The 11,476-nt window shown below is 38.7% G+C and overlaps 1 non-coding gene across 1 annotated transcript; it reads left to right on the top strand.

The window, feature by feature from the left end:
- Positions 1 to 5,422: 5,422 nt before the first annotated feature.
- LOC112761012 (small nucleolar RNA R71) lies at positions 5,423 to 5,530 on the top strand. The gene has a single exon (XR_003181422.1). It is a non-coding gene; the product is annotated as a small nucleolar RNA R71 (small nucleolar RNA).
- Positions 5,531 to 11,476: the final 5,946 nt, after the last annotated feature.

The following is an 11,476-nucleotide window of genomic DNA, read 5'->3' as shown; positions in this document are numbered from 1 at the left end:
GTATGAAGCAAGCTATGGTCACCTTGCAAATCTCAGTTAGGCAGATATAAATGGATAATGGTGTTTTCGAATTTAATATAATAAAATAGGGATAGAGGTACTTATGTAAATCATTTGATAGGAATTTCAGATAAGCAAATGGAGATGCTTTTCATTCCTCTGAACCTCTGCTTTCCTGCTATCTTCATCCAATCAGTCTTACTCCTTTCCATGGCTGGCTTTATGTGATACATCACCATTGTCAATGGCTACTTTCGATTATCTCTCGGGAAAATGATCCAATGCCCTGTCACGGCACGGCTAATCGTCTGGAGGCATCACCCTTGCCAATGGCTTCATCTTATCCTCTCAGTGAATAATATGCTCACACACCCTGTCACGGCACGGCTATTCATCTGTCGGTTCTCGATCATGCTGGAATAGGATTTACTATCCTTTTGTGTCTGTCACTAACGCCCTGCAATCGCGAGTTAGTAGCTCGTCACAGTCATTCAATCATTGAATCCTACTCGGAATACCACAGACAAGGTTTAGACTTTCCGGATTCTCTTGAATGCCGCCATCATTCTAGCTTACGCCACGAAGATTCTGGTTAGGAGATCTAAGAGATATTCATTCTAACTTATTTCATGTAGAACGGAAGTGTTTGTCAGGCACGTGTTCATAGGGGAGAATGGTGATGAGCGTCACACATAATCATCACCTTCATCACGTTCTTGGGTGCGAATGGATATCTTAGAAGCGAAATAAGATGAATTGAATAGAAAACAGTAGTACTTTGCATTAATCTTTGAGGAACAGCAGAGCTCCACACCTTAATCTATGGAGTGTAGAAACTCTACCGTTGAAAATACATAAGTGAAAGGCCCAGGCATGGCCGAGATGGCCATCCCCCTAAAATGTGATCAAAGGATCATAAGGTAATCCAAAGATGTCTAATACAATAGTAAGAGGTCCTATTTATAATAAACTAGTCACTAGGGTTTACATGAGTAGGTAATTGATGCATAAATCCACTTCCTGGGCCCACTTGGTGTGTGTTTGGGCTGAGCCTGAGTGTTGCACGTGTAGAGGTCCTTCTTGGAGTTGAACGCCAGTTTTTGTGCCAATTTGGGCGTTCAACTCTGGTTTTGGCTCCTTTTCTGGCGCTGGACGCCAGATTTGGGCAGAGAGCTGGCGTTGAACGCCAGTTTACATCGTCTATTCTTGGCCAAAGTATAGACTATTATATATTTCTGGAAACCCCTGGATGTCCACTTTCCAACGCAATTGGAAACGCGCCATTTTCAGTTCTGTAGCTCCAGAAAATCCACTTTGAGTGCAGGGAGGTCAGAATCCAACAGCATCAGCAGTCCTTCTTCAACCTCTGAATCTGATTTCTACTCAAGTCCCTCAATTTCAGCCAGAAAATACCTGAAATCACAGAAAAACACACAAACTCATAGTAAAGTCCAGAAATGTGAATTTAACATAAAAACTAATGAAAACATCCCTAAAAGTAACCAGATTCTACTAAAAACATACTAAAAACAATGTCAAAAAGCGTATAAATTATCCGCTCATCACAACACCAAACTTAAATTGTTGCTTGTCCCCAAGCAACTGAAAATCAAATAGGATAAAAAGAAGAGAATATACTATAAATTCCAAACTATCAATGAAACATAGCTGCAATCATATGAGCGGGACTTATAGCTTTTTGCCTCTTGAATAGTTTTGGCATCTCACTTTATCCATTGAGGTTCAGAATGATTGGCATCTATAGGAACTTCAGATTTCGAATAGTGTTATTGACTCTCCTAGTTCAGTATGATGATTCTTGAACACAGCTTCTTTATGAGTCTTGACCGTGGCCCTAAGCACTTTGTTTTCCAGTATTACCACCGGATACATAAATGCCACAGACACATAATTGGGTGAACCTTTTCAGATTGTGACTCAGCTTTGCTAAAGTCCCCAATTAGAGGTGTCCAGGGTTCTTAAGCACACTCTTTTTTTTTTTTTTTTTTGCTTTGGACCTTGACTTTAACCGCTCAGTCTCAAGTTTTTACTTGACACCTACACGCCACAAGCACATGGTTAGGGACAGCTTGGTTTAGCCGCTTAGACCAGGATTTTATTCCTTTAGGCCCTCCTATCCACTGATGCTCAAAGCCTTGGGATCCTTTTTATTTCCCTTGCCTTTTGGTTTTAAGGGTTATTGGCTTTTTCTGCTTGCTTTTTCTTTTTCTTTCTATATATTTCTTTTTTTTTCGCCTATTTTTTTTTGTCTGCAAGCTTTGTTCTTTGCTGCTTTTTCTTGCTTCAAGAATCATTTTTATGATTTTTCAGATTATCAAATAACATGTCTCCTAGTCATCATTCTTTCAAGAGCCAACATATTTAACATTCTTAAACAACAACTTCAAAAGACATATGCACTGTTCAAACATACATTCAGAAAACAAGAAGCATTGTCACCACATCAATATAATTAAGCTAAGTTCAAGGATAAATTCGAAACTCATGTACTTCTTGTTCTTTTGAATTAAAACATTTTTTATTTAAGAGAGGTGATGGATTCATAGGACATTCATAACTTTAAGACAAAGTTACTAACTACTAATGATCATGTAATGAAGACACAAACATAGCTAAGCACATAACATAGAAAACGAAAAACAGAAGAAATAAGAACAATGAATGAATCCACCTTAGTGATGGTGGCGTTTCCTTCTTGAGGAACCAATGATGTCCTTGAGCTCTTCTATGTCTTTTCCTTGTCTCTGTTGCTCCTCCTTCATTGCTTTTAGATCTTCTCTGATTTCATGAAGGATGATGGAGTGCTCTTGATGTTCCACCCTTAGTTGCTTCCAATAATTGTGTGGAAGAAAATGTATCCCCTGAGGTATCTCAGGGATCTCTTGATTTGCAGTCAAATGTTCTACCACTGAGCTATAGACCCTTGATGGAAGCTTTTGTCTTCCCTTTCCTCTTTCTAGAGGTTTCTCTGGCCTTAGGTGCCATCAATGGTTATGGAAAAAACAAAAAAGCTATGCTTTTACCACACCAAACTTAGAATGTTGCTCGCCCTCGAGCAAAAGAAGAGAGAATAAAAGAATAAGAATAAGATATGGAGGAGATGGATGGGAGTGTGTATTCGTCCATATGGGTGGGATTGGGTGGGAGAGAGATGTTGAATTTTGAAGGTAGTGGGTGTATGGATGTGAGTGGTAAATGGAAAACAGAAGGGATGATCATGAATGGAAAGAGAGATGATGAGGTAGGTGGGGATCCTGTGGGGTCCACAGATCCTGAGATGATCCTGTGGGGTCCACAGATCCTGAGGTGTCAAGGCATTTACATCCCTGCACCAATTTAGGCATGTAAAATGCCCTTGCACACAACTCTGGGCGTTCAGCGCCAGGTTGGTGCCCATTTTGGGCGTTCAATGCCCATTTGCTGCCATTTCTGGCGTTGAACGCCAGAACCATGCTTTTTCTGGGCGTTCAGCGCCAGAACCATGCTCTGTTCTGGCGTTTGAACGCCAGACAGATGCTCCTCCAGGGTGTGATTTTTCTTCTGCTGTTTTTTGATTCCGTTTTTGATTTTTTTGTTTATTTTGTGACTCCACATGATCATGAACCTATAGAGACATATAACTAAGAAAAATATAGTTAGATAAATAACAATTGGGTTGCCTCCCAACAAGTGCTTCTTTAATGTCAATAGCTTGACAGTGGGCTCTCATGGAGCCTCACAGATGTGCAGAGCTTTGTTGAGACTCTCCAACACCAAACTTAGAGTTTGGATATGGGAGTTCAACACCAAACTTAGAGTTTGGTTGTGGCCTCCCAACACCAAACTTAGAGTTTGACTGTGGGGGCTTTGGTTGACTCTGCTTTGAGAGGAGCTTTTCATGCTTCCTCTCCATGGTTGCAGAGGGAGATCCTTGAGTTTTAAACACAAGGGAGTCCTCATTCCATTGAAGGACTATTTCACCTTTGTCAACATCAATCACAGCTCTTGCTGTGGCCAGGAAAGGTCTTCCTAGGATGATGGATTCATCCTCTTCCTTTCCAGTATCCAGGACTATGAAATCAGCAGGGATGTAAAGGCCTTCAACCTTTACTAACACGTCCTCTACTTGTCCATAAGCCTGTTTTCTTGAACTGTCTGCCATCTCTAATGAGATTTTAGCAGCTTGCACCCCATAGATTCCCAGTTTCTCTATTACAGAGAGGGGCATGAGGTTTATTCCTGAACCAAGGTCACACAGAGCCTTAAAGATCATGGTGCCTATGGTACAGGGTATTATGAACTTTCCAGGATCCTGTCTCTTTTGAGGCAATGTCAGTTGATCCAGATCACTTAGTTCATTGATGAACAAGGGAGGTTCAACTTCCCAAGTATCAATGCCAAATAATTTGGCATTCAGCTTCATGATTGCACCAAGAAACTTGGCAGTTTGCTCTTTAGTAACATCCTCATTCTCTTCAGAAGAGGAATACTCATCAGAGCTCATGAAGGGCATAAGGAGGTTCAATGGAATCTCTATGGTCTCTAGATGAGCCTCAGAGTCCTTTAGTTCCTCAGAGGGAAGCTCCTTATTGATCACTGGACGTCCCAGGAGGTCTTCCTCCTTGGGATTCACGTCCTCTCCTCTCCTCATAGGTTCGGCCATGGTGCTTATGTCAATGGCCTTGCACTCTCCTTTTGGATTCTCTTCTGTATTGCTTGGGAGAGTACTAGGAGGGATTTCAGTGATCCTTTTACTCAGCTGGCCCACTTGTGCTTCCAGATTTCTAATGGAAGATCTTGTTTCATTCATGAAACTTACAGTGGCCTTAGACAGATCAGAGACTAAGTTTGCTAAATTAGAAGTATTTTGTTCAGAGTTCTCTGTCTGTTGCTGAGTGGATGATGGAAAAGGTTTATTATGGTTAAACCTGTTTCTTCCACCATTATTAAAGCCTTGTTGAGGCTTTTGATCCTTCCATGAGAAATTTGGATGATTTCTCCATGTTGAGTTATAGGTGTTTCCATAAGGTTCACCTAAGTAATTTACCTCTGCTATTGCAGGGTTCTCAGGATCATAGGCTTCTTCTTCAGAAGATGCCTCTTGAGTACTGTTGGATGCAGCTTGCATTCCATGCAGACTCTGAGAGATCATATTGACTTGCTGAGTCAATATTTTATTCTGAGCCAATATGGCATTCAGAGTATCAACCTCAAGAACTCCCTTCTTCATAGGCGTCCCATTACTCACAGGATTCTTTTCAGAAGTGTACATGAACTGGTTATTAGCAACCATGTCAATGAGTTCTTGAGCTTCTGCAGGCATTTTCTTTAGGTGAATGGATCCACCTACAGAAGTGTCCAGTGACATCTTTGATAGCTCAGATAAACCATCATAGAATATATCCAAGATGGTCCATTCTGAAAGCATGTCAGAAGGACACTTTTTGGTCAACTGTTTGTATCTTTCCCAAGCTTCATAGAGGGATTCACCTTCTTTCTGTCTGAAGGTTTGAACATCAGCTCTAAGCTTGCTCAACTTTTGAGGAGGAAAGTACTTGGCTAAGAAAGCCATGACCAGCTTATCCCAAGAGTTCAGGCTGTCTTTGGGTTGAGAATCCAACCATAATCTAGCTCTGTCTCTTACAGCAAAAGGGAAAAGCATGAGCCTGTAGACTTCAGGATCTACTCCATTAGTCTTAACAGTATCACATATCTGCAAGAATTTAGTTAAGAACTGAAAAGGATCTTCAGATGGAAGTCCATGAAACTTGCAGTTTTGCTGCATTAGAGAAACTAATTGAGGTTTCAGCTCAAAGTTGTTTGCTCCAATGGCAGGAATGGAGATGCTTCTTCCATGTAGATTGGAATTAGGTGCAGTAAAGTCACCAAGCATCTTCCTTACATTATTATTATTTTCGGCTGCCATCTCCTTCTCCTGTTCGAAAATTTCTTGAAAGGTTATCTCTGGATTGTTATATTTTAGCTTCTCTTAATTTTTTTTTCAGAGTCCTTTCAGGTTCTGGATCTGCTTCCACAAGAATGTTCTTATCCTTGCTCCTGCTCATATGACAAAGAAGAAGGCACAGAAAAATAATAATAATAATAGGGATCCTTTATACCACAGTATAGGGATCCCTGTGTGAGTAGAAGAAGAGGGGGAGACAAAGAATGTAATATAATGGAAGAAACACAACTGTGAGGAGGCTAGATATGTGAGATGAGATGTTAGGATATGAATGAATAAATAGAATGAGATGGGAGAGGGAGAATTTTCGAAAATATTTTTGAAAAAGAGTTAGTGATTTTCGAAAATGGTTTTTGAAAAATGTTAGTAATTTTTGAAATTTTTTTTTTTGAAATCAAAAATAAAAAATAAAAATAATTAGTTAATAAAAAAGAAATTTTTGAAAAAGAGGGAAGATATTTTCGAAAATTAGAGAGAGAGAGTTAGTTAGGTAGTTTTGAAAAAGTTAAGAAACAAACAAAAAGTTAGTTAGTTAGTTGAAACAAATTTTGAAAAGATAAGAAGTTAGGAGGTTAGAAAAGATATTTTGAAACCAACTTTTTGAAAAAGGTAAGATAAGAAGATATTTTTGAAAAGATATGATTGAAGTTAGTTTTGAAAAAGATTTGATTTTTAAAATCACAATTAATGACTTGATTCATAAGAAATCACAAGATATGATTCTAGAACTCAAAGTTTGAATCTTTCTTAACAAGCAAGTAACAAACTTGAAATTTTTGAATCAAAACATTAATTGATTATGTTATTTTCGAAAATTTGATATAAAAATAAGAAAAATATTTTTATTTTTATTTTTATTTTTTTTTAATTTTCGAAAATAACTAAAAATTTTGAAAAAGATTTGATTTTTGAAAAAGATTTTGAAAAAGATAAGATTTTCAAATTGAAAATTTGATTTGACTCATAAGAAACAACTTGATTTTAAAAATTTTTGAAAAAGTCAACTCAAATTTTCGAATTTGATGAGAGAAAAAGGGAAAGATATTTTTTTGATTTTTGAATTTTTATGATGAGAGAGAAAAACAAGAAAAATGATGCAATGCATGGCAATTTTAGATCAAAATTATGAATGTGTGCAAAAATGCTATGAATGTCAAGATGAACACCAAGAACACCGTGAATATCATGATGAACATCAAGAACATATTTTTGAAAAATTTTATATGCAAAGAAAATATGCAAGACACCAAACTTAGAAATCTTTCATGTTTAGACTCTAATAAATAAAAAATGTACATGTAAAACAAGAAAAGACACAAAACAAGAAAAACATCAAGATCAAACAAGAAGACTGACAAAGAACAACTTGAAGATCATGAAGAACACTATGAATGCATGAAATTTTCGAAAAATGCAAGATGCACATGCAAATGACACCAAACTTATAACATGACTCAAGACTCAAACAAGAAACAAAAAAAAAAATATTTTTGATTTTTATGATTTTCTAATTTTTTTTTTTTTTGGATTTTTTTTCGAAAATTTATTGAAAAGGAAAAATAAGGATTCCAAAATTTTTAATATGAATTCCAGGAATCTTGCATTCTTAGTCTAAAGCTTCAGTCCAGGAATTAGACATGGCTCACTAGCCAGCCAAGCTTTCAAAGAAAGCTCCAGTCCAAAACACTAGACATGGCCAATGGCCAGCCAAGCTTCAGCATTTAACACCAGAGTATATTGCTCTTGATAACAAATTGCTGCTCATCATTTATCAAGTATGTAACTTACCTCTGATGGTTTGGAAGCCTCAGTCCAAAAGAATTTAGACATGGCTTTACAGCCAGCCAGGCTTCACATGCTTCATGAAACACTAGAATTCATTCTTAAAAATCTTGAATAAAATTTTTGAAAACATTTTTATTTTTTTTTGAAAACAGATGAGAGATTTTTGAAAATATTTTTGAAAGATTTTTGAAAACAAAACGAAAAGAAAATTACCTAATCTGAGCAACAAGATGAACCGTCAGTTGTCCAAACTCGAACAATCCCCGGCAACGGCGCCAAAAACTTGGTGCACGAAATTGTGATGTCCAGGCTCAAACTATTCCTGACACGTGAGCAACTTGGTACGCGTAATCGTGATTACACATTCATAATTTGTCACAACTTCGATACAACTAACCAGCAAGTGCACTGGGTCGTCCAAGTAATACCTTACGTGAGTAAGGGTCGAATCCCACGGAGATTGTTGGTATGAAGCAAGCTATGGTCACCTTGCAAATCTCAGTTAGGCAGATATAAATGGATAATGGTGTTTTCGAATTTAATATAATAAAATAGGGATAGAGGTACTTATGTAAATCATTTGATAGGAATTTCAGATAAGCGAATGGAGATGCTTTTCGTTCCTCTGAACCTCTGCTTTCCTGCTATCTTCATCCAATCAGTCTTACTCCTTTCCATGGCTGGCTTTATGTGATACATCACCACTGTCAATGGCTACTTTCGGTCATCTCTCGGGAAAATGATCCAATGCCCTGTCACGGCACGGCTAATCGTCTGGAGGCATCACCCTTGCCAATGGCTTCATCTTATCCTCTCAGTGAATAATATGCTCACGCACCCTGTCACGGCACGGCTATTCATCTGTCGGTTCTCAATCATGCTGGAATAGGATTTACTATCCTTTTGCGTCTGTCACTAACGCCCTGCAATCGCGAGTTAGGAGCTCGTCACAGTTATTCAATCATTGAATCCTACTCGGAATACCACAGACAAGGTTTAGACTTTCCGGATTCTCTTGAATGCCGCCATCATTCTAGCTTACGCCACGAAGATTCTGGTTAGGAGATCTAAGAGATATTTATTCTAGCTTATTTCATGTAGAACGGAAGTGTTTGTCAGGCACGTGTTCATAGGGGAGAATGGTGATGAGCGTCACACATAATCATCACCTTCATCACGTTCTTGGGTGCGAATGGATATCTTAGAAGCGAAATAAGATGAATTGAATAGAAAACAGTAGTACTTTGCATTAATTTTTGAGGAACAGCAGAGCTCCACACCTTAATCTATGGAGTGTAGAAACTCTTCCGTTGAAAATACATAAGTGAAAGGTCCAGGCATGGCCGAGATGGCCAGCCCCCTAAAACGTGATCAAAGGATCATAAGGTAATCCAAAGATGTCTAATACAATAGTAAGAGGTCCTATTTATAATAAACTAGTCACTAGGGTTTACATGAGTAGGTAATTGATGCATAAATCCACTTCCTGGGCCCACTTGGTATGTGTTTGGACTGAGCCTGAGTGTTGCACGTGTAGAGGTCCTTCTTGGAGTTGAACGCCAACTTTTGTGCCAGTTTGGGCGTTCAACTCTGGTTTTGGCTCCTTTTCTGGCGCTGGACGCCAAATTTGGGCAGAGAGCTGGCGTTGAACGCCAGTTTACGTCATCTATTCTTGGTCAAAGTATGGACTATTATATATTTCTGGAAAGCCCTGGATGTCTACTTTTCAACGCAATTGGAAGCGCGCCATTTTGAGTTCTGTAGCTCCAGAAAATCCACTTTGAGTGCAGGGAGGTCAGAATCCAACAGCATCAGCAGTCCTTCTTCAACCTCTGAATCTGATTTCTGCTCAAGTCCCTCAATTTCAGCCAGAAAATACCTGAAATCACAGAAAAACACACAAACTCATAGTAAAGTCCAGAAATGTGAATTTAACATAAAAACTAATGAAAACATCCCTAAAAGTAACCAGATTCTACTAAAAACATACTAAAAACAATGTCAAAAAGCGTATAAATTATCCGCTCATCATTAACCCATGTTTCCACAATCTTTCCATACTCAATTGGCACACAATTTTTATCTTAAGCTTACCAAAGATTCAATTGGGATATTTAATTGTTTTTCCGCTTAAGGCTAGTAATGTGATAAAATATAGAACAAGTGAGATTTAAAAGGCTCAAAGTGGCTAACAAAGGTAAATGGAAGGGTAGGCTATTTTGGGATAAGTGAGCTAAAACAATTAATGGCCTCAATCATATGCATGCATATAACACATTAAACATTAGACATATAGGATGGAACAAAATAAAGATTACAATCATAGAGAAGTAAACACACAAGAATAAAATTTATGGTTAAATATTGTAACTATGTTATTAGGCTCAAGGCTCACAGGTTGTGTGTTCTTTAGCTATAATTCATGTTCCAATTTACAATCTTCAAACAGGTTTAACACAAAAAAATTTGATTTAAATTAGTGAAATTGTTCAAAAATAGGGTCTTAAAAAGAAACTTATTATTTTCTAACCAAATAGAACATGCATGCAATTACTTATTACTATGCAATTTATCCTATCCTAAATAAAAGAAAAATTAACTAAATATCCTATTTTATTGGTGTTTAGGAAGAGAAATTACCTTTGGAAATCAGGTACTAACTGACCTCCCCACACTTAAAGCTTTGCACCATCCTCGGTGCCATCAGTCAGGAACAAAAAGGGGGTTGGTAGCAGCATCTCCACAGTCGGGACCGTCATGACTCCCTGTGCTGGTAAATGAAGTGGAGTCCGGGGTGTCTTGGTCTTCTTTAGGTGGTTGGTTACCAATAATCAGCTCATTGAGGTATGTAAATCTGCGCTTGTTACGGCGCTCTCTTTGCTTTCCTTTCCGGTCAAGCCGGTCTAGCCTCTCAAGTATCTGATGGAGCAGTTGGTTTGTTGAAGGTGCTTGTGATGTAGAAGAAGAATGGATATCTTCTGCTGGTTCTGTGCTCCGGTTGATAGTGGCTGCTAGAGGTCTGATATACTTCCCGTTAGGGACGTACTGATCATCTCGTGGAATCATGGCCTTGGTGTCCCCAGCTCTGTAGGAGACTCCAGCTACTGAGACTAGATCTAAAACCAAGGCGGGAAAAGGTAAGTTACCCGTAATTTGTACGTGTCCCATAGCATGTCGAATGTGTCTTGGTAAATTGAGGTGCTGGTCTGTAAGGATACACCAGAGTAGAACAGCCATGTCTGTAGTGAAGGAGGACTCATGAGTGCTCAGAAAGACGTAATGGGACATAATCTGTGCCCATACTCGAGCCTCCAAGGTGAATGCTGAAGCCAATATGCCCTTAGGTCGGGACCGATGGTATCCGTAGATCCATATGCTGTCAGGTTGTGCGATAACTCTGAGAACAACGTCCCAGTCAAATTGGTATGTCTGGTGCTAGAACGAGGCTTCTTGGAATGCGTCCAATCCTTATGGAGCAGGGGGAAGATCTAAAGCTCGTTGAATAGCATCTTCTGTTATGGGGACTTGCTTCTGATGGACATAGACAGACTGCATGGTTGGCATGAAAATTGGAGTAAAATTCTACTACCCATGATAGATTAACCTGCCGTGGATGTCTCCATAGGAATCCCCATTGTCTTCGCTCAATGCAGGGCTCAACAAATTCAGCAATGTTGGTCGGGAGGATAAGAAGGTGCTCATTGTTATAATTCTTCTCAGCCAGGA

Source organism: Arachis hypogaea, chromosome 16 (genome assembly GCF_003086295.3).
Source record: "Arachis hypogaea cultivar Tifrunner chromosome 16, arahy.Tifrunner.gnm2.J5K5, whole genome shotgun sequence".
Classification (NCBI taxonomy): Eukaryota; Viridiplantae; Streptophyta; class Magnoliopsida; order Fabales; family Fabaceae; genus Arachis; species Arachis hypogaea.
The sequence above is the reverse complement of the archived record's forward strand: the minus strand, read 5'-3'. Positions and strand labels throughout refer to the sequence as shown.